Source organism: Rhagoletis pomonella, unplaced genomic scaffold, assembly GCF_013731165.1.
Source record: "Rhagoletis pomonella isolate Grant_MI unplaced genomic scaffold, Rhpom_1.0 Rhpom_scaffold_00752, whole genome shotgun sequence".
Lineage (NCBI taxonomy): Eukaryota > Metazoa > Arthropoda > Insecta > Diptera > Tephritidae > Rhagoletis > Rhagoletis pomonella.
Genome location: NW_023459306.1, coordinates 41,631 through 64,738, shown reverse-complemented (window position 1 = coordinate 64,738; position 23,108 = coordinate 41,631). Strand labels below are relative to the sequence as shown.

Below are 23,108 nucleotides of genomic sequence, written 5' to 3'. Positions count from 1 at the left end.
ATAATTTGAGGCTAATTTTTTAACTGGTGGCAACTCTTTTTGAAAAAAGTATAACTTTATTGAACATCCGTGCCTTTACTCCAGCCCTTTGATTTAACACCTCACTTTTGAAAATCGAACGAATGGTGCGGATGTGAAGGCATTTATTATTAAATAACTTGAGTGTAATTATTTAACAGGTGGCAACTCCTTTCGAAAAATTAAAACCAGTCAGAGGTGACTGCGAGTTGAATATTGTTCTTAACGATGACGAAATACCCATTCTCAGCAGTTATCTCTGAAAGAGTCCTATAGACTCCCATATCATTGCAATGTTTTTGCAGGTTGAGGTACTATATGCAATCCACACGGCGGCAAAGTACGGCGGGTCGGCAATGACTAACTCGCTATGCGTCAAGGAATGCCAAAGATCTCTCCAAACCCTACAGCAATATATAACCTATCTTTACTGGGTCCTGGGACATAGTGGTGTCCCGGTAAATGAGGAAGCGGACGAATGTGCTAGAGAGGGATCTGAGATGAAACTTGGGGAAGCGACCCAGATCGTAAAACCTCCCCTGAGATTTCTGTCTTCAGAAGTTTTGAGACACCAACAGTAGGTGTCACACGCCCATTCACACCTGCATGGAAGAACAGGGAGTTTATTAAGGCTCTCAAAGCCAAACATTAGGCTTCTCAGAGGAATACTGACGGGACACTGGACCATTGATCACACGACCGCCAGGTTCGGAGCCCCGTCTAACGATTTCTGCACTTCCTCTGCGTGTACCCATCACTCCGAGGAAAATGTCTAAAATTTCTCGGGATCCCTTCTTTGAGAGCCTAGATATCTTAGGGAAAGCTCTACACTAAGGACTGCTAGAATTCGCTAGAGAATCAAGATGTTTCAAAGACTTGTAGGGATAGGCATGGGGAAACTCCCTGGGCATCGCAATGGGACTTTGTGGCCTCCGAGTTTACTCTTTTCAGACCTGCCCGCTCAAACGTTCTGGTAAACGATGAGGATAAAAAAGTATACCAAATAGAAAAATAAAAGTGCCAAAAAAGGTGACTTTCTTGTTAATCCTTCCCATTTTACATTACCTAAAGCCGATTTTACAGTGGAGCGCTATGTAACTTTCATTCCGTTCTTTAATATCTTCAATATTTTAGCAAAAAAAAAAAATTAATATAATTCTCCTACATTTACATTTTGAATGCGGCCCATATACTTAGCTGACGACAGTACTTGAGTTAATGTAAAATATTTTGGTGAGGGCATACAATTTGCAACTTATGATTCGCTTGGTGGGGGAGAACCGATTTATCTTTGTATGGGCGTGTGCCATAGCTATGTGTATTTAAAATAACTTACTTTTCTATTGTTATTGTAGCAATAAAATACGAGTAACTTACATTTTTTATTTGCTCGAATCGAAGACTTCATAAAATATTTTGGCTGTTTTCATTTTGCTCCAAAATTATGGTCCCTTATTTTTATTTCTTTAATTGGTAGTTTTTCCCATCGAGTTCAATGCAACTGTTTGCAATCTGTAAAATTGAATGAAAAAACAGTTATGTATTTATTTAGGGGGAAAAAAATTAAAAAATAAAAAATGTTTAAGTTCGTAAAATTAATCCTACTAATAGCGCTTTTACATATCTCAGCTGCCAATTCAAAAATGCCCTATCTCAGCATATTTTTAATGTATTTTCATTTGATATAGGGCGTTTTTGAACCGAATTCTGAGATAGGGGGTTCTTCAACCAAATTCGGAGAAAGGATGTTTTTCAATCAAATTTTAAAGTAGGTCGTTTTTGAAAAGCTTTCTGAGATAGGGCGTTTTCGAACTGGCTGCCGAGATAGGTCGCTATTGTGTCGATATATTGTTATTAAAAACTTTTAATATTTAATATTCATAAATGGAAATTTGAATTTTAAATTGGGAATATTTGGTATTTAAGAGGAAAATGGGATTTTCCGACCTTTGGAACTGGCAACACGGGCTGTTTCGCGGTAAAACGGCTTAAAGTATCAAATTTAACAAACGGATAGATTATAACCTGGATTAAAGTATAGGATATTTTTTTAACAGAGTTGCCACCTTCTTCGAAATTAAAAATCAATTATTTAATAAGTAAAATAAAATATTACAAGAGTGTCAATGTAAAACGAAGGGGTTCCAAAACGATTTATTTCGAAAATATATTTTATGGGCATTGACCACTTTTTAAAAAGTAATATTTTAATATTGGTATCAAACAAAAGAGGTTCAAGAAATATTATTTTCAAAAATATTTGTAAAGAGAGTTGCCATCTGTATAGAAATTCAATATAAATGCCACTAGCTTAAAATGTTTAATTGTACTCTTGCTTATGAGTTCATCGAAATTTTACAATAAGGATGGCAACGAATGAGGTTTAAGAAAGCTTTATTTTGAAAATATTTTGAAGAGGGTTGGCCCAAGTCAAATTCCATGTTATCGTCAGTTAAATAAAGAATTAAAATATGAATGTCAATCGAAAGAGATATAAGAAAGCTTTGCTTCGGAATTTAAAGCAATATCCCAAATTGCCCAGAAGTGGTAACTTTGGGGTGGTGCTGCCATTGAAAAATTACTCGGGATAGACCTTATTAAATCGTAGTACTTTATTATTAAATTTTTCAAAACCATGATGATTTTGATTTTTCGAAATATGGAAATTTTCCCACGCATTTTATATGGAAAAAACTTACGTGCTCGGTGGCGTTTGTTTATATTCAAAAATTTCAAAATAAAAAAAATACGTATGTATATACTTTTTTGGTATTAGAACAAATTGTAGGCGATTCTTGTTCAAAAATGTTCAGTGCATTCTTGGGCCACCGAGCTGAGCACTCTCTGTGAGCACTCCTCTACAAACCAATTGAACACCTGTTACTGATAGATCTAGGTAACCTAGTCTCCAATAAAGCCTTGAAACCCCTGCTGGAGCTAGTGGCGTAAGGTGTGTTTAACAAAATGCAAACCCAAACAATTATTTCACACACTGATAAAATATGTAAATCAAGTAAAAATAAAAAAATATAAACATTTTCTGGTGCTGTTGTCCAGCCATTCGCTTTTTTTTTGTTTGCCATGCGGCCAAGTAATCAGCGCCGCGGTCAAAAAGCCTGAGAAACAAATGAGAAGTGGAAGTGAATGAATGAGCTCAGCCGAACTGTAGTGGAACGGTGTACATATATTGAATTTTATTTATTTTCTAACTGTTCGATAATTGGCTGGTCTCACTAAATTTCCCAACAACACGAGTAGCGCGCGAAAAGTCAAAAGTCAAATTTCTAAGCGCTAGAAAACACTTGCACACACACACACACCTTAGCATACAAAAAGGAAAAAGTACGTGGTGATTGTGTAGCCTGTAGCCTGAGGTATGACAGAATGTTGCTGCAACATTTTGCTTTGTGCAACACGCATGCATCTGCAGTGCCTGTCCTAGGAAAATATCCGGAATATTTGCGCTGCAACTTAGAAAAGTACTTTGGCACATTCATAAGCATACATATGTACATACAATAACCAAGTAAGCTAAAAAATAAAACAAAAACAAAAGCAATACCAATTACAAATGCAATAAAGCGTATAGAAACTTTTTGCCGTAAAATTGCCAAGCGAATAAGCAACGAAAACAACAACAACATCAGCAGCCAATAAGTGCAGCAACAATTTCAGGCACCTATGTATGCAGAAAAGGTTCAAGCGAAAAAATGCACTGCAGCAGCATTCAGCGATCGAATGAATTGCATACCAAAGCGGCAACCAAGCGAATAACCGAATGTCTGTCCAACCCACCACATTTTTGGACAATGCTGGCCACTTAACTAGCTGGCTGGCTGGCTGGCTGCTTGGCTGGCGCTCGCCACACATTCGCCAATAAAATAACCACAATTACTAGAAACAACAAAGCCAAAAGCTTCCAAGTCTATGGCAGCTAACAGCGTGTACCAACAACAACAAAAACAATCACCATTAGACGCCATTAAGTTATTTGGCATGCAGCTGCTGTACGAGTACTCGTAGCTGCTAGATTGCTGCAATTGTTGTTGTTGTTGTCCATAGCTAAAGCCAAACGCATACATTTTGTTATTGCCATTTGGGCCACACTTGCCCTCACGATGTAAACAACAAAGCTATAAGAATATATATGTATACTAGGGTGGTCCTTAAATGCAGAAAGCAAATTTTTACACCAGATTTCCTAATCCTCAACCCCTACGTCTTGCCGAAGTTATCACATATAAATTCTGGTACCGAGTGGAAACGGTTAAGGCGTGTTGCACAATTTATATGTGACATTCTTGACTTTAGTAGTATCGATTTTGGGTATTAGATGAAAAAAAATAAGTTTTCATTTTTTGACTCTCTATAGAGGAATCCGTACTTTGCCCCCTGTGCGCCACGTCTTAACCGTCTCCAATCCGGACCAAGATTTAACTGAAACTGAAAAAATCGTTCATTTGATTTTTTAAGGACCACCCTAATGTATATATATGTGTGTTTGTGTTTGTAAATGCAGTAACACAGTCAATTGGCAAGTGGTACAGTGTAACGTAAACATAAAAGTTGTAGTCAAAAATAGTAATCGTTGAATATGGGGAGGCTGGTCTACCGGCGACGATATGGTGTTACCATCTACGCTGATGGCTCGATGATGCGGAACGGAAGAAGTCCGCAGAAGTCGGAAATGCAAATCACTGTGGAAAATACAATTTTACACCCACCGATTTATGATCTGTTAAGGAAAATTTACGCATATACCAAAGCCGTAATAAATGTCAAACGAAACAAATGGGACGAGACTGTAAAGGCTCAAGATCTTAAGAAGGAAGAAGTAAGGAAAGGATCTAACCGAAATCATCAGAGGACAATGTACTAAGTATTGCAACAATGCTTCAACGACGGCGTATAAAAAATTAATCTCTGTAAAACGTGTCTGGTTGAAGTAGCGTAGGAATCGATTCACTATTTCCTTGGCGATGTCCAACTGTGAGATTCAAGAAACCTACTTCCTCTTATTTGAATATGCAGCTCCTGATTGTCAGTTTAGACTGAGGCCGAAAAACTTGACTTCTCCCTCATTTGCAAAGTTACGGCCGTATTCAAACCCTGTATAGATAGGTCATTCTGAGTATGGTGTGGTATGGCATCCACTCGCGAGATTCTTTTTGCTTTCGTTGTCCACCCATTGGTACTGAGTTGAAGTATCTTTTCAACGTAAATCTCGTACAGTTCGTCTATCTATCTTCTTCGTTCTTGTGGCCCATTCGAACAGGTCTTACCGAGGTCAAGCTAAGCTCAAGGTTGTGCTGAGTGTCGCTCTACATAGCCGTATTAGTTTTACGGACATCCCAAATTTAGAAATGACGTCTTACGAATGGGTGCTCCCGCGGGTGAGTCGGATTAAGGGACATACGTTGGCTACGTCGAAGTCGAGTTTGGCTAGGTATGAATTTAACCTGCTACATACAGGTATATACAGCGTCAGGTCCAGTGATTGTCTACCATAGTGCCTGATCTCACCTTTAGTTCATAGCAATTATAGCAGATGCTGCTTGTTGAGCAGTGTTGCCATTTTAGCTTTTCTCCGGATATATTTATCTTTTCTATTTTAGTTTAGCCGGAAAAATCTGTTTAACTTCTAGCTAGTTTCTTATCTTTTTTTCTTAAAAAAAAAAAAAAGTACAAACTAAGTTGTTCCTCACAAGAAGGCATCATTTTTACCTTAAACATTGACACTCTTATGAAGTTATAATAACGACCAAAAATATTTGATTTGTTAATTTAGCTAATTTTCTTAGCCGTCACTAAAATTTTGATTTAGATTTTTTAGCTTTATTTTTTGCCCATTTAGCTTGTTTCTCTGGAAGAATTCTGACAACACTATTGCTGAGCATGAAATTTTATTTTATTTTTTTTTACTGGGAGCATCTGGGCCTTAAGATTTTCCTGAAGGGTAGCCAAATGCATGCCAAATCGTTTTTTAATGCTCTTGGTTCTTATAATTCTGCAATTGTTGCTTTTGTTGTAGACCATTGGAAATAAATAAATATATGTACATACAAACACACACACATTTGGGCACATTTATTGCGTTACGGCATTTTGATGGCTTAACATTGTTCTCCACATACATACTTATATTTACAATCATTGCCAAATGCAATTCTTTTGTTGTAGCCAGCACCAGCACCGTCAACAGCAGCAGCAACAATTGGCAGTTGAAATTATAGCTTAGTATTTAGTTATGCTCTTCTATTTGGGCCAGCACAGTTCGATTTTTATTTTACTTTTATTTATTTATTTTTTTAGCTCTACCTGTGCTGCCTCAACGCTCGATTGGTTAGAATGCTAAAAGCAGGGCATTTTTTCTATACCACTCTGTGCAAATTCCTTTTTTGAGTAGCGTTTTTATTTTATTTATTTATTTTTGTTATTTTTGCACAAATATTTTGCTTTTGACGCTCGGTACTATGCTTCGTTCGATCTTAATTATGGTTGTTGCTACTAAGGCAGCCAGCCAGCCATGTTGCGGCCGCGCGCTGCTGGTGCAGCATACATACTTTGACTATTATGTTGCATTAATTTAACGATCAGTATGCTGTTGTTGTTTTGTTGCAAATGTGTTATTTTTTTTGTTGCGCTCCTTCTACTGCTGCTATTAGTGTCGCTTCGTACGCTTGTTACGTGAGAAAATTTTTAAAGCAAACATTTTAGTTGCGGTGTTTTTTTGTTTTACAAATATTTGCCTTTTTTACAATTTACTTTCCAGACATACATACATACATACACACAGACTCGTACATATTGGCCACTAACTTAGCCAATTCACTGGTGTGTGCCATTGCTGCTGGTTGTTCTTGCATTGGCTGGCCTTGTTGTTCTCACTGTTACGCTTAAATTGCCACAATTGCTGGGTTTTTACTTCGCTATGCCTTTCGTATTACTCTTTTACGAGTACGAGTATTTTTTTTTTAATTTTTTTTTATTAGCTATTAGCCATTTATTGATTTAAATTTGTTTGCACAGCTTAACCAAACGATTCCAACCAACTGAATGAAGTTGGCCCAAACTTGGGCTTGTCCGTCGTCTGCGGTATTTAGGTGGTTGTGTCTACATACATACATACATTTGTATGTACCGCCATAGTATGTACGAATGTGTGTGTTGTTGTTTTAACGAATGTAAAAAATGCGCCAAAGCGTTAGATTTCACAAGTATTGAGCACAAGTGTCATTTAACACGAATTGCGCGTAAATATTTTTGCATTACAATTAAGTACATGCCTACATACATATGTAGATATGAACGTAAATTATTTACATATTTATTTATGTATGGATAAGTTTTTATTCATTGCCAAATAACGAGTTAAAATTTTGTAAGACTGTTTAACCCAAGGATATATGGATTGCTTTAAGAAAAGTGAATTAATACTTAGGATTGGTTCCATGGTAGAGAGATAGAATGTGAGTTAACTCTCGATTGTGAAGACGGCCATTAGGCTCTATACAAAATGCTATAAAGGCGTAAATTCATTTTGTATTTTTTAAGATTTTTATATTTTTATATAGCTGATCGAAATTCAGTTTAGTTTCTCTGTAAATATGTATATTAGACCTGACCATCTTACAAGCAAACAAAAAAAAGCTCGCCGTGCACCCACTGAGTCTAAAGTATTTTTACAAGAAAATTTCGAAAATATTTGCTATGACCGAACCTGGTGGTCGCCTTTTTACATTTTTTGTCAAATCTTCAGCATTTCCAGTGGAATCTTAAAGTATGATTTCCGCCTTGGCCAATTCGTCTGCTCTCTTGTTGTCTTCTACATTCCTACGGCTGGGAACCCAGACTAGAGAGATAGACATTGACTGACATGCTGAGCGTAGCTCCATTTTGCATTCTTTGACTAGCTCAGACTTGGTATCAGGAGACGATATAGCTAGCAGCACCGCCTGGCGGTCTGAGCAAAGCACTGCTTTTACTTTTATAGTTGCACTATTATTTAGTAACCTACAGACCTCACATGTGCCCAGGACTTCGGCCTGAAATATGCTGGCCTGGTTCGCCAGCCGTAGGGATCAATTGGCACCAAGCTCTTCGGAATATACTCCTGCTCCCACACCGTAGTCTATCTTTGTTCCGTCAGTGTATGTAGATATAGATAGCTTCCTTATCATCTGCTTGGCCTCTTCTCCTTTTCCTTTTAGATGGAAACCGTCACAGTACATTCAATCCAAAAATCTATCGAACCAATGCTTAAGATGCCCAAAGTTCTTCGTTTCCCGCAGCCCGGTCTCCCTGAATCTTAATGCTGAGTACATTAAAAAACCTCCTTAGGAGTGACTCCGCCACCTTCTTAATAGCAGCCTCTTCCGCCTGAAATAAACTGCAGCTGGCCGGAAGGCTGTACTTAGTAGTAGAAAGCTCTCGACAGACAACCCCTCCATCAATCCCTCCTTCCAGTTTTTTATCAACATATTCAGAATTCATTATACAGGGGCTTTTGAGTCGACACATCGTTGTCTAGGGGATCTCCTTACGGGACGGACCTTTAACATCAAAATATTCCGAAAGTTTTCAAGCTTAAAATTTCTTCGTTATATCTATCTATAGTGCATTTTTGGAAGGAAAATTTCGCAACTACCAAGTTTTTCAGGGGACTCGGCAAATACTTTGTAATTTTGAATTTCTATTTTTATGAAGATTCGTTATATCGAAATTTATTACGTTGACACAGTTTGTTCTGCGCTATTCTATGGCTTTTTATCTATAACTCGGACCTTATGTAGATCCTTAGGCGAGGTAAAACGTTGGTGATCATTAATCAAAGCTCTATTAGGACCATGGCAAAGCAGGCACCGAAGGTGTGACATTGGGAATTTATGGAAATCAATAATAAAAGGAAACCCATTGCAAAATAGATTACGCAGGCCATGCACGTAGAAGTTTAACGGATGTGCGCAATAAAGTACTTACTAAACGTCAAAGTCAAGCGATATCTGTCTATGTATAAGTACATACATAGATATTTACATATGTACAAACCTACACAATTATGCACATACATATATAAAGCCTATTTATTCAAACAGGATGATTAGAGTAGGTTACTAAAAGGACAGAGGGGTTTTAATCGTAATTCTGTGCAATTTGCATTGTTTTTAAATTTATTACGAAGAGAGTATGCGCACTCTAGTAAATATTTATTTTAATGTCATTCAATTTAATTTGAATCAATTGATATTCACCGCCACCGGACGTACGAGCTCGCGGTGAGACAAGATGAGTTAATTGACTTTGAATGAAATTTTAGAATACTCGCAGAAGTGGAAGTGCATAGCAGCGGAAATGGGCAGAAAACGGATGTGCCGTAATACATATTGGCTGCATAAGCGCTGGACATAATGCTGGCTTAAAAATGCATGTTAGCTCGTAAGTACATACATATATACGTACAAGTATTTTAGTAAAACTACTTAAGTGTCTTTCAGAAGGGTTGACTTTGAATTAAAAAATAATATGTTTCACCTGAAAAATTTTTTATTTTCCTTAAGCTTCTACTAAAGGGCATGTTATATATAACTATATAACTATAACTAGTTAATTGTTAAAATATTGCTTGTGAAAACAATGAAATATTGCTTTAAGGCGAAAACGGCCAATCTCGTGATAAGCTGTTTTAATGAAATGCCACAACTTTGTTTATGAATACCTATATTTAGAAGTATGCGCGTAAAAATTTAATCAAATGTGGATGTGTGCTTGCTTATACGCACAAATGCATAACACTTTATGAGTTGAATTTTAAAAGCTAAATCAAAATCCAATATCATTCAAAATTAGTGGAAGCAAGCGGATAGAATGTAAAGTGTATAAAAATGTCATACAAAAATAGCCTCAATATTTTTTACTGTTCTAACAAATCAAACAAGGGCATATAAAAATATCAGACATTTAAGAGCAACACTTTGCATTTAAAATTGTGGCAAACAAGTACACCGAATTTTGCTGATTAAATCAGTGCTAAACAACCCAACAGGAAAGGGTTGCTGGTTTATAACAGTGTTGAATGGAGATATCAAATAAGCGTACCTAAAAAAGGCTGAAATTGTACTTAAGCTATTCATAATGTACCTAAAATCAGTGACCAAAAACGCGTTCCGGTTTTGATTTAGTTCTGCACGAGAACAAAATGAGAACAAAGGGTTCGGTAACGTTCTCAAAATGAACAAAATGAGAACAAAACTCTGAAAAACGTTCTCAAAGGCGAAAGTATCGGAAACGTTTTCAAGGAGGATCAAATAAGAACAAAAGTCTTGGCAACAACTCGGGAACAAATGTTTTAAGAGCTTAACGTTAAGAATGCGTCTGCATGTTGGAAGAAAAATCGTTTCAGTGAGAACCATGATTGTTAATTCTAAGCCAGAGGAAAGCTGGATTATTTAATTTTCTGTGGAAGAAAGTTCGTGTCTTAAGTCTTTCGTTTACTTAATTTGCATAGTTACTTTTCAGTTATTTTTTTGATTAATTTTATTTTCAAACTTTTTAACTAATGAAACGGTCTTTTGTTCCCGTTTTGTCCTTTGACAGCACGTTCCGGAGACTTTTGTTCCCATCTATATATATAAAATAAAATTATAGTTTAAAAAACCAAATCCTCCCTATTATAATTGCCATTCGTATTTTCATCAGGTATGTAACTTGAGAATAGAAATCGCTGCATCTTTTAGGCGCATCAATATTACATAATTACAACCCGAGCTAATAAAAGGAAGGTAATAAAAAGGAGCTTACTTTGTGCAACTTCTTGGGGGTATTGGGCCAAAGAAGCTGTTGATTTGATTGTCAGCAAGCTTTCTGAACGCGATATTCTGTCGGTTCCTCGTGGTGGACGCACTTTTAATCACAGGGTTACTTGGTTCAATTGCCGTTGCATGCACGGATCTGGAAAATTTATGACTCCAGCTCTTCTTGTTTGAGGGACTTTTACAGTCATTTTGTTAAACAATCAAGTGGACTCTCGAACTCCCTACAATAGACCAAGACAGAAGCTTTTGTAGATAAATCTGTAGCCGTGGTACTGGCATACTCTCTCAGATAAATACACACAGAATTCCAATTACACTTTCTGAAATAAATAAGCAGAGGAACGACGGTTTGAGATCCGAACCTTTTAGATAGCTCGTGAGCTTTGGCCTGACTATAGAAGAAAAAAACAGTGGATGTGGTACATTGATACAGCGTTGCCGTTTTCAATTCGTTTAATTACCCAGAAATAAATCAAAATTACCCACAAATCCCCACAAAAAATTTCTAATTCCACGCAAATTACCCACAAGCAAAATTAATTTTTTTAAGTTTAGTTTCCTTCCCAAAGCTTTGTATTATTCTTCAAAATATATAACTAGGGGACGCACAAGACATGTTAACCGTCCTAAAATCTTAAGCTTAACAGTTTTTTATGAAAAATAATGATTAAAATAGTTTTAGAAGATTTTTAACTACACCGAAAATTTTTAAACTAATAAAAATATTTAATATAGTTAATTCTATTGTTACTTCTTTTTTACGTACACGTTGATGGATAACAATAAGCGAACTAAAAACCTATGCACATATGTACATTAGGGGGTCTTTAAAAAATATCAACATCATTTGGAACCCCTTTATTTCGTTCTACGTGTAAAATAGACATACACCAAAAAGGAAAAAATTTCTATATAATTTATTATCCGATCAGTTCGTAATTTATTTAATTTTATGCTACCAAGCTAGTATGGTTGCTTAGCGAAACGTTGGGCCAGAAAGTGGAATAATGTAGTTTTATTCGCACAAGAAAAAAAAAAACATAGATCAGACTAGACTGGTAACATAAAATTTAGTAAAAATTTTAAATCAATATTTTTGAAAAATTTAGATTTGCAAAAAAATCTCGAAAATTCAACAAAGTTTCGACTTCGACCGGCTATATTTCAGCGGGTATACGAATTTACCTACATTTGTGTCACCCTTAACAATTAAAATTCCAATCACCTAGATTTGGTAACAATATATGTATGTACATATTCGCATGTACGTATGTATGTATGTATATATGTACATGTGTGTTATCTTTTTCAGTGCGCGCATGCGTATCGAATTTTAATTGTGTCGAGCTACAATAGTTTCATATGCATGAAATGAACTCATAGTATGCACGGAGTAAACAACATTGCCTAATGTATTCTCGCACAAAAACAAAGCGTATGTGAGCCGCACAATATTCTAATAATTAATATATATATATTTACAAGTCTTTATTACTTACAATGCCACATACATAGAAACTTCAGTACCTATCCGCGAGTTTAATGTCAGCTACATATTTACATATGTACATATGTATGTGTGTAGTATTTGGTGACTATTTTTCTAATGCGGTTGGTTGGTTGTACTTTTAATTTATTTTCGAAGTACTGAAATATTTCGTGGTTATCGATGTCAACGTGCTAAATTGCTAGACAAGTTTTATGGAATTATCAATTAATTAATATTCACCTTGAGCCAGCCATTCCTGAATTCACGATAATACGTGACTATTCGACAAATTCGTGTTGGTTTTCAGGCCATTTTAATGAAGTTTTTTTGTTTATTTATTTGAAGTTGAAAGGCTTTAGAGATAACAAATAGTTCAGTCAGCAAGATTTAGAGATTAAGCTTTAAAATAGAAGATCGATTGATAGAGATCTTTGGAGCAGTTTTTATTTCGATTTTTTTTTGTCTAGAATCGATACAGAATTTGATTTACGAATTGGAAATTCAAAGTGTCTTGCTTATGGAACTGATTAACAAATAATTTAATTGATGTATAAGAAATTTCATATAAACAAAACTGTTTTTAAGATATGTTAGAAAATGATGAGATATTAGATCTGTCGTCCCTTATTTTTAACCGACTTCACAAAAAGGAGAAAGGTTATCAATTCGTCGGAATATTTTTTTTTTTATGTGTGCATAACTTTGGACAACGTCAACCGATTTCTATAATTCTTTTTTTAAAGGAAAGGTATTACCTCATAGGTGGTCCAATATTAATTTGGTTTGCTTAAAAATTACTTGTTAAATATTTCTGTTGCTTGAAAAAATACTTTGCCTTTGTGAGAGCTGTGAAATTATTTAAGAAATTTTAGTAGAAGAAAATTTCTTTTCCATTTCAGTTTTCAAATGAAAACACACTTTTTTGTGAAAAAGTTTTCACAATGAAATTTTTAACATAACTAGTTTTGTAGCTGTGAAAAAGATTAGTTGGACACTTTGCTGAAAAACATAATAAAAAGAGGAAACCATTATCTCTTACTCTCAGTTATTTACCAAATAATTTAATGCTCGATGTTAATGGAAAATCGTTTAATGATCGAGAATGGCTTAAAGTCGTAGAACGAAGTGATAAAGTGAAAATATAAAATTTTCACAGAAATTGAATTTTTCATTTTTACTTCACCATTTCATAGAACGAGAATTGGCCCACCGTACACTATGCTTCAATGATAAGAGTCTTGCCTCCTTATTGGTAGATATGTCACCTTTGGAAAATTTGTGTGCCCAAATTCTACTCTGAAACTGAAATTAATTTTATTTCCTCTGTGTGTGTAGTCAAGCATTTGAATGCGCTTTAAATTATATTATACATTTTATTTACATTGTAATTGCACAAATCCGTCTGCAAAACAACCTGAATAGATAATTTTAATTAACATCATTGAAGAGATACTGAGGATTATCACAGACATCCTTATATGACACTGCACTAACAAGCCATACATATGTATAACCTAGGAATCTGGTCCAATGATCTTCGTTGCTTCTGTGATTCAGCTGAAAAGATGCATAGAAATAACGAAAACGTCTGCAAACAAATTAAAATTATTGCATAAACAAAATTATCCATTAACATGAAAATATACATATGTACGAGTATGTAACAGACGAATGTTACATACATACACACGCACTTTACAAACAATGCAACACTGTGGTGTGTTGCATGCGCATGCGCACACGCGCTAACTGCAGCTTGGCATTGTCAAACAAATGGTACCAAAGTACCAAAGAGATAATACACACCTACGCAAATATTTAAACACCATCTTACCCAACTGCTTATAATAAATAATGCAAATGTACAAATACGTACGTATTGTGGCCAAAAATTGCAACAGTCAACGTTGAAGGACAACCGAATGCTCTGCCCTACTTACTCGTAAATACTTCGCTACCGAATGGTACGTGCGCCCATTATGTCAAAATAATAATTGCCAGTAATAAGTAAATATTTGTATACAGATTTTCTACGCCTTTACTTTTGCGCGTTTAAATATAATTTTTAAATTATTGCGCTTACGTCAAAAGCTGCTCGCACAATAAATCGTTGGAGTTGCTTGCATTGTTGTTGCATTGTTACGAATACATACATATAACTTAAATGTCACATGCATATTGCGAACAAAAAAAAGCGATTCAGCTAGCGATGGCGGCAAATATCAAAAGTGTCACAATTATTTTGCATACAAAATGGTATTGTCATCTGCATGGGAGTTGCCACCTGCCAAGCAAAGCAGTTTACATGATTAATGATGTAACTACTATTGTCGTGAGTAAAAAAAAAAAAGTGACCAAGTAAATTCAAATTGTAAATACTGAACTGTCCGTAATTGCTGATTGTGCGAAATTTTTGAATTTTTGTAATTTTCGGACGAAGTTGGCAATGTAGATTTATGTGGTGCTGGTGGTTATGTAATATGCTAGATTTCTATAAAAAAAATAGAAACAATAAATAAACAAAAGAAAAATAGGCGAAATTGGCCAAAATGGCTTTTAACTTAATCAGCTGACCGCAAGGGTACATATGTATGTATGTGTTAGTACATCTCATTTGGAAGAGGAGGTTGATAATTCCATTCGATTCCAGCTAACTGTCTCAAATCTGTTGAATTTGCTTTTTGTCCCCCTTTTCCAGGGGTTGCATCTCACCATACTGATTTGCGTTTTATTTTTAATTCTTTCTTTGCTATTTTATTTATTTTGCTTTCAGCATAATTTACTCTCATATATGTAAATACATATGTTAAGTCAGAGGCTGCAAAATTTATTATTTACGAATTCTCGAATTGTAAATTAAGTAAATATTTGATCTTCAATTCGCTTTGTTCAAAGAAGTTTTTTTTTGTCGGCAATCGCTTTTAGCACATGAATGCGAAAAAGAACATTTGAATATTTGTTAATTTCTTGAGCAGTCAAACGAACAAAAACAACGAAAAATTAAGTAATCATTTGTTCACGTCATTTCGTTGTAGGGATTTTTTTTTGGCTTTGCTCAAAATTGGCGACGGTAAGTCCCGGCAAAAGAACTATGCTAATATTAGCTGAACGATTTATTCAAATAAGATTTATGTAAATTCAAAAATCACCTTTTTTATAAATAAATGATGAAAAATTTGTAAAGTGTGATTTTTGTGTATCGAGGTAGGTAGGTAGGTAGGTGTATTGCTGTCACTGCCGTAAACTTAAATTAACTTTTACAATCAATGCACAATAAATTCGCTTGGCAAGCATTCTCATCGTCCACCCATTCCACATGCACTTGGCAACTCGGCCAAAACATTCTGCCAAACAGCTAATACCTAATCGTAATTACCGCTATGCACGTAATACAAATTTAACAACTCTAAGCTCTAAGCTGAGACATGCAATGCAAAAATTCACTCATGTTGTCCGCAAGTTTTTTTGATTTGTTGGCGATTTTCATGCAATTACAGCTTCAAAATAATGAATGCTGTTGATAGTTTTGCTTTATATAATAGCGTTTTTTTTTGTGGCGCATTATTTTTCGTTATTACTAGTTCTTTTAGTATTTCGTGTTGTTGTTTTTTTTAAATTTAAGTAACAATTTTTTACAATTGCTATTATTCGCTTATGACTTCCTGTGTTGCTGTTGCTGTTGCTGTTACTGTCATGGCATGCAACTCCATTGATAATTGCATGGAAAATTCTAAATTTGCTCGTAAATGTTCATAACTCAATGGCACTCGTTGTACGAGTATACTTTATTAAATTTTTGTTTAGCTATTGTTCCCTATTTCATGCTCATATCGTAATACTATTTTTCATTTGGTTTATTTTTTTAGGTTTGACATTTTAATGAGTGTGTTTTTGGTTTTTCCTGCTACAGAAATATTTTTATTGTACTATTTATTTATTTTAGTTCAGTCCTATTGATATACTAATTCAGAAGAGAAGGTAAAGCGAATTGCAATTTTTAGTTCCTCCAAGGTAGTCGGCTTGGCCACGACTTATCTGCAAACAATTTGGACACATAGATCGAGGCTTTATAATATTTTGCATTTTTTAACTAAAAATTCTGGCTAAGATAGTAAAAAGTCTTTCGTAAGAAAAAAGAAAGACAAGTGGTAAGATAGTTCGAAAGACTTTTGTTATTCTAGCACGAAAGTTGAAGAAAAAAAAGCTCTCTCCTTTACCACTCGTGGTGAAAAGCTATTTTGAGAGGAAGCATTTATATATATACACATCATTTAGCTGGTGTCACTCCAACAGTCGCAATGGGCAAGTCACAGGCGTGCCAATTGAGAGTTCCGGGTTCGAGTTCTGGCGCAGGGGATTTTGTTCTTCTACTTTTAGTCTACATTTTTTCTTTGATAATTTACTTTTTCCGAATTTTTATTTTTTAAAGAGGATATATTTTTATATTTTTAAATTTTATTTAATTCTTAGAAACTCATTTAATATAATTTTTTCTTTTTTAATTTAATTTCTTATTTATTTAATTATCTTTAATGGTTTGTTTTTTATTAGAGTATATTAGTCGCGAGTGTCCAGCCTTCAGCAGGCAAAGACTCGCGTTACTCGGCAAGGCACACCCGCAGACTCTTCAAGCAGTAATCGACAAAGGACCAAAGTATCAATTAAAATTCGGAACGACATTGCTTCATAGGTCGTAAACGTATCTGGCAACGCATAATCTAACCTAACCTAAATTTTTGCGACAAAATATTGCGGGTTGGAAATAATTCTCTTTTCTACACGCTTGGGCTCGTAAAAATTACAATGGTGCGAAAAGATCCCGAAAAGGGGCCCGAAAATGTCCAGAACTATAGCAACGAGCAGTGTTGCTCTAAATAGTTTAGAACTAGCATGAAGCCGAAAAAGTCCCGAACTAGTCTCGAAGTGGTGCCGAATTAATCCCGAAAAAGTCCCTAAATGGGTCCGAAACGATCCAGATTTGTTTTCTTTAGCACTTCTTCTTAGTTCGTCTTGTTTTGCACAAATGTCGCCCATCTCGGGAGTACACGAAAAAAACCAAAGGCAAAATAATTTCAGTGCTTTTTACTGCATATGGCGGACTTTAAAACCTTTCGTCGTTTCGAATGTAGGTAATTCCGTGCTTTTTGACACAATGAAAGCTTCTGCAGCGATCACGTTAACATGACACCTGGGTCTACATAACCGAAACAATCCTGGGTTAAAGCAGTCTCCGAAAACTTGTTGTGCAGGGACTTCGAGATTTTAAGAGTTAAGTGAAGCTGCACGTTTCCATAAAAAATTAGCTCTGGAAATTCAATAAATTTCGGAACACTAGCGGAAAGTTTATAGACCTATCAAGTTACTTCTGGAACCAACTAGAAGCAATATATTTCGATCAAGCGGCTAACAGAGTTATTCCAGTCTGGTCGTCCTTACTCTGGAAATCCACCGATAAGTAAAGGTAATTACTTTTTGAAATTGACCAACTTGGATTAAGACAACCGTTGTACCCCGTTTAGGTTGGGAGGTAGTCCCTTTTGAGTCTCATTAGACTCGGTGGCCATTTAGATACCACATAGGACTTTTAGTTATACCCATGCCCCTAACAAAATATTGTTACTCAGCAAAAAGGTGGATAAGCTTCTAATATCCATAACTTTCAGTTCATTCGGATTATGCCAAAAGCTTTTGCCGAGCAATGGCAGAGCAGATGTTTAATAGTTTTCTCCTTATCTGCGTCCATGCAATGCTGCTGTAGTTGTTCCAGGGTGCGCCCAGTTTAGTTGTGCGCAGTCCAAACAGACAATATTCGGTGCAAATTTCTGTCACTATACTGTTATCTTGCCATCTCAGGTTAAGAAGACACTTTATGTATTGGGAATTTATGAGTGGCCACAGTGTGCCAGCAATATGGCAAGTTGGTCCCACTTGTTATCTTTAATTTGAAATTTCTCTACGAACTTTTCATTTAGTATCAGATTCGCGATTTCCTTTGATGTCGCAATGGATATGGTGGAAAGGTTGTCTTGTGACAGAGTCGGAGATGACAGCCTGCCTACTTCGCGAGTTTATGAGTGGGCATCGTCAGCAACTTGCTTAAGGGCATGAATTGGTTGGTGCGCCTGGGGTCGACTCGGTCAGAGTGATTACAATGCCCTGGTTTGGCCACAAGCTCAGTCTCACCAGCAGGATTGTTTCCATTGTTTGGCAATACTGGCCGGTTTTGAGGTCTCATTATACAATATAAGATACAGAAAGGAAGACCAGATCGTTGGGAGAATGAAATACATATTATGTGTTATCTTGAAATTGAAAATTGTCCGCGATATAACTGTAAGCAGTAACTTTGTTGCGTGAGGCAGCCTAATGTAAAACTTTTAAATAACAGCCCAAAACCATGAATGTAGTATTACAATTCATTTACTAACCAGTTTGACAGGTACTCATAAAAATATGCAAATTAGATGCGCATAAAATTTCACTGCGATGCGTACTTACATATGTACATACATACATACATACCATAGTATGTACTTAATTTCGTACATAAATTTCCACCATATCAATTCATGAATTAAATGAAAAAAGTAACGCCATACTTAAAAACAAGTAAAAGCGAAAACTCTCACTTGGCAAATGACAATTTAAATTAAACAAAAAAATTTACGAAAAAAAAATTGTATACTTTTATTGCGCTACGTTTTTGGAGCATTATTGTTCAAATTCAGCGGATATGCTGCTGACCAAATAAATGAATGACTGATTGCAGACTGAGTGCGACGCGTCACTCAGCTGTGCAGTGCCGTTCATGCGACGTTTGTGACGCTTGGGACGTGCCAAGTGAAATTCCTGACAAACTGGTAACCCGCTCAGCGGATATTCTTGCAAAGTTGAAAACAAAAGCAGTTAAAAAAAATATATATAGACATTAAAATGCCGGTAAAAATGCAGTTGTTTGTATTTATAAAAGCTTTGCCTTTAATAAAATTTATTAACTTACAAAGTTGCTAGCATCTTTTATTCGGCAATGACGGTGCGTTAAATAAAAAGCAACTGGCTATATATGTACATACATATGTACTTACATACATATCGTCGGTGATACTGCAAAACGGTCTATGTCTATTAGTACCCTTGACACTTAGATGGTCTCTTACTTGCACCGGAATTCATCTGCAAATTGTTACACCCTAATAAGCGAATGACAAAAGTGTCTATCTTTGGCTGATCAAGATGAACGAATGCCAGAAGCGATCAGATACAGATAACAGACCAATTAAGCACCAGAGGTAATAAGTGACATAGAACATTTTGCAGTATATAACTGACGATATGTACTTGGAGTGCAATGGAAGTGGCACAAAAGTGAAATGAAGTAAAATGAAGAGTGAACGTTTTTTTTTTTGTTATTTTAAATGACACCAATTCTTCTTTTCTTAATTATGTTTCTTTGAAGAAGGACGAGCTAAATTTAAAAGATAGTGCCGAGCACTATTATAAGGTCACCCACTATTGATATACATATATGTTTTGACTATTTATTTACTTTCTTTTAACTACTTTTGATTAGCCCAAGGCCTTGGTAGGCAGTGCTTTAATCATGTAAGTGTAGAAATTATTTATAATTATTTACAGGCATGTTCTGAAATTCGAATCTTTGAAATCGACTCGATTTGCCAAATATTTTTTAATTATATCTGATGAAAAGAGTGAATATTCTAATTGAAAACTATAAAGGAGGCAACAACGATATGAAGTAAATCATTTTAATGCGAGACTTAAAAATTTTTGGATTGAAAACCATTGAAAAAATGATCGAAATCGAGTCGATTTCAAATTTTCGAATTTCAGAACATGCCTGATAGTTCTATAAAAAACTCGCATTAATCCAGGTTTCAAACTTTCAACGACATAAAAAAATTAAACAAAGTTTCATAAAAATTTCATATATTTTATTCCGAATTAAAAAAAAAAAAAAATTGTATGCAATTTTATTGCTAAAGTGCAAGTTTGAAGTAACTACAAACTACCGTTGACTTTTGAAATTTGTTTTTGAAGGAGTTGGGGATTCTCCTCCGCATAAAATATACTTAAAATGTAAGAAACTGCGCAACCGTAAACAAAAAAAAAAATGCCAAAAATGAAGGATAGTTTGCAGCCACTAGCATTTTGGTGACGCTTTCATGATTTTGTAAATTTTTGGACAAAGATTGAAATTTAGATTTATGTGGTTTTGTAAAAAAATTATAAAAATTAATTTGAAAAAAAAAACAATAAAAGTTTATTTGAAAAAACAGTCGAAACTTAAAAATATAGCGTGACCTTATGTTATGTCAAAGACATCATTATCGCCACAAATATTTACAAATGTTGCCGCCGATAAATTTATCGATATAAACTATTTTGCTATCAAAATATTGATGAAAATCGGTAAATTTACCAATATCTTTATCGATATATTTATAAAAAATATTTATCGATATATATTCATGAAAATAGTTGTCAATCTGTTAAACGATATAATTTTCAATACCAATATCGATAAATTAGTGGATGCATTATACGCATTTCAATATCGATATATTTCACTATCGACAAAAATTCATATCAACTCAGCTCTAAGCCATTGAGAAGATTCTGTGCTGCTAAATTATGCTTAGGATTCAAGCAGAGCCTAGTAAAAACGTCCCGTACGGGGTTCAAAGCGCCTGCCTTCAGGGCAGCCTCATTACAAGCCCCTCTCCTTCAGTTGTTTATCTGTCCGTTAACCCAATCAAAAGTAGTGTTGTGCTCTTCACTAGCATAAGAAAATCGGACTGACTTAATCCGCCTACCATAAAAGGAGTCACTATTCAGATTGTTTTCGAAGTACTTAGATGAAATCCTGGATGGTAAACTTGTATGGAAGTCTCACGTTGAATAGGAGACCTCCAAAGCTTTAACAGCTCGTTGGCAATGTAAACGTGTATTCCGTAAGAGATAGGGTCTGTTATCAAAGCGTATCCTCGGGATCTATGTCTTTATGGTAAGACCCATTATCAGCTATTTATCTGTGGTTTGGTGGAGCAGATTTTCGATCAATCCAATATCTCGGACTGCTCTTGATGTACTGCTAAACTTACTGCAACGGGGAGATCCTTGAAGCCACTTATAGCTTTTAAGGAAATGGGTGTTCGCATGATCAATGTGAAGTGAGGGTTAAATTTCTGCAGACAAAGATACTTATAGTGAGATAATATTGTTTTTTCAAGGCCACCGTATGGTACGCCACCATTACCTTTGCTGCGAGGATACTAATAGTGTTGAGTGTTACCTGGGACTGAGTGCAGCCAATACTGAGCCCGGTTTTACTCATTATAGAATCTTTACTGTTTTTTTTTCATACCTGGCACAGGGTCAGGATTTGGTGTATATGTATGTATGTACATATGAATGTCAAAGGTGGCGGGGACAATTTTCCCTTTTTTCTTGGGAAATATGACACGGTATTCCAAGCCGAGGTGGCGAGAAAGGAATTTACGTGTATCTCGCGATTCAAGGCATTGGCCAGTACTAGGGTGTTCGAGTGTTTGACTTTTTTCCAAATCCGGGTATCGAATTATTCAAAAACGGCAAATTGAAAAAAAAAACTGGTTTCAAATTTTTTAAATCAGAAAAACGGGCAATTGTTCTCAATTTTTCGTGCTTGAATAACACTTTTAATCAGACGGAAATTAAAGCCAAAAATGGAATAAAACTGAGTAAGAATTCGACAAATCGATCATTGAAATTTATTCGCCAAGTAAAATGTGTTGGGCGTCGTGTTCGTGAGCAAGGAGAGAGATTAGCAAAACATAACTCTGCACAATTTTTATGACCAGTTTTCGCAGTAAAATTTTTGAAACAAATTTTAAATTTAATTAAAAGCATGCCTTAAAAAAATTGTGAACTTACAGCGAAAGGCCGGTAGAAACCAGTTTTCTAAAAACCGAGTCAATCACCGAACTGTGTGGGGCATTGGCGCGCTGCAGGTGGGCAAAACTAGCTGCATAGGTATACGCCTTTAGTGAGCAGATGGGACTGCAGAATCTGTGTGGCTGCGGACTGGTCTCTTCTCCCAGCGCAAAACAACTGACTGTGACGGCGATGCATTGCAACCCCATTTACCCTTCGTGCCTTGAAAAGGATGAGGCGGCTGACAAGTTTTTTTGTCGCTTACCTTTTGCCTTGCAAGCGTTTGGTATGCGATTTTTGGCAGCGATATTTTTCGGGAACGAACATCTCAACTCTTTCACCTTGCCAAAATTGAAAATACTCGTACTTTCTATGAAAAAACGTTTAGCCATTTTGCTGTTGCATAATTACTCTTTTTGTTTTCAACTTTTGTTTTTACAACGTCACGTACTTACTAAGCAATTATTTTTAGCTATGCATCATCACAAGTTGTGTAAATGGCTTGAGATTTTAGTTATTTGCAATTGTATAACACCATTTTTTATTGCTAAGTTGGTACTTCACTTTTTTCCCTACTTTCTACACTTATCTTTACGTCAATCAGCTGTCCAATCGGTAATTAGTAACCTCCCACGATTGAGTTTTTAAACACGCCATTAAATACATATTTTATAATTTTCCGCCAGCTGCATAATAAATAAATAAATAAAATAAATATAAATACTTGGAGCTATCGTAATACAATCGACGCTCATCGTAAATTTATTAGGCAATACCGGAGATTTAGATTTTTTTTCTCAACTAGCAATTATTAACATTAACATTTAAATAATTACACATTTTTAGTTGTTGTTGTT

At 35.4% G+C, this 23,108-nt stretch overlaps 1 long non-coding RNA gene across 1 annotated transcript in view; it reads right to left on the bottom strand.

Annotated features, from left to right (window-relative positions):
* Positions 1–1,446: 1,446 nt before the first annotated feature.
* LOC118751519 overlaps positions 1,447–23,108 on the bottom strand; it is a 28,711-nt gene continuing 7,049 nt past the window's right edge. Inside the window, exon 2 of the long non-coding RNA XR_004994538.1 lies at positions 1,447–1,530. This is a non-coding gene — a long non-coding RNA (uncharacterized LOC118751519). The remainder of the gene's footprint in view (positions 1,531–23,108) is intronic.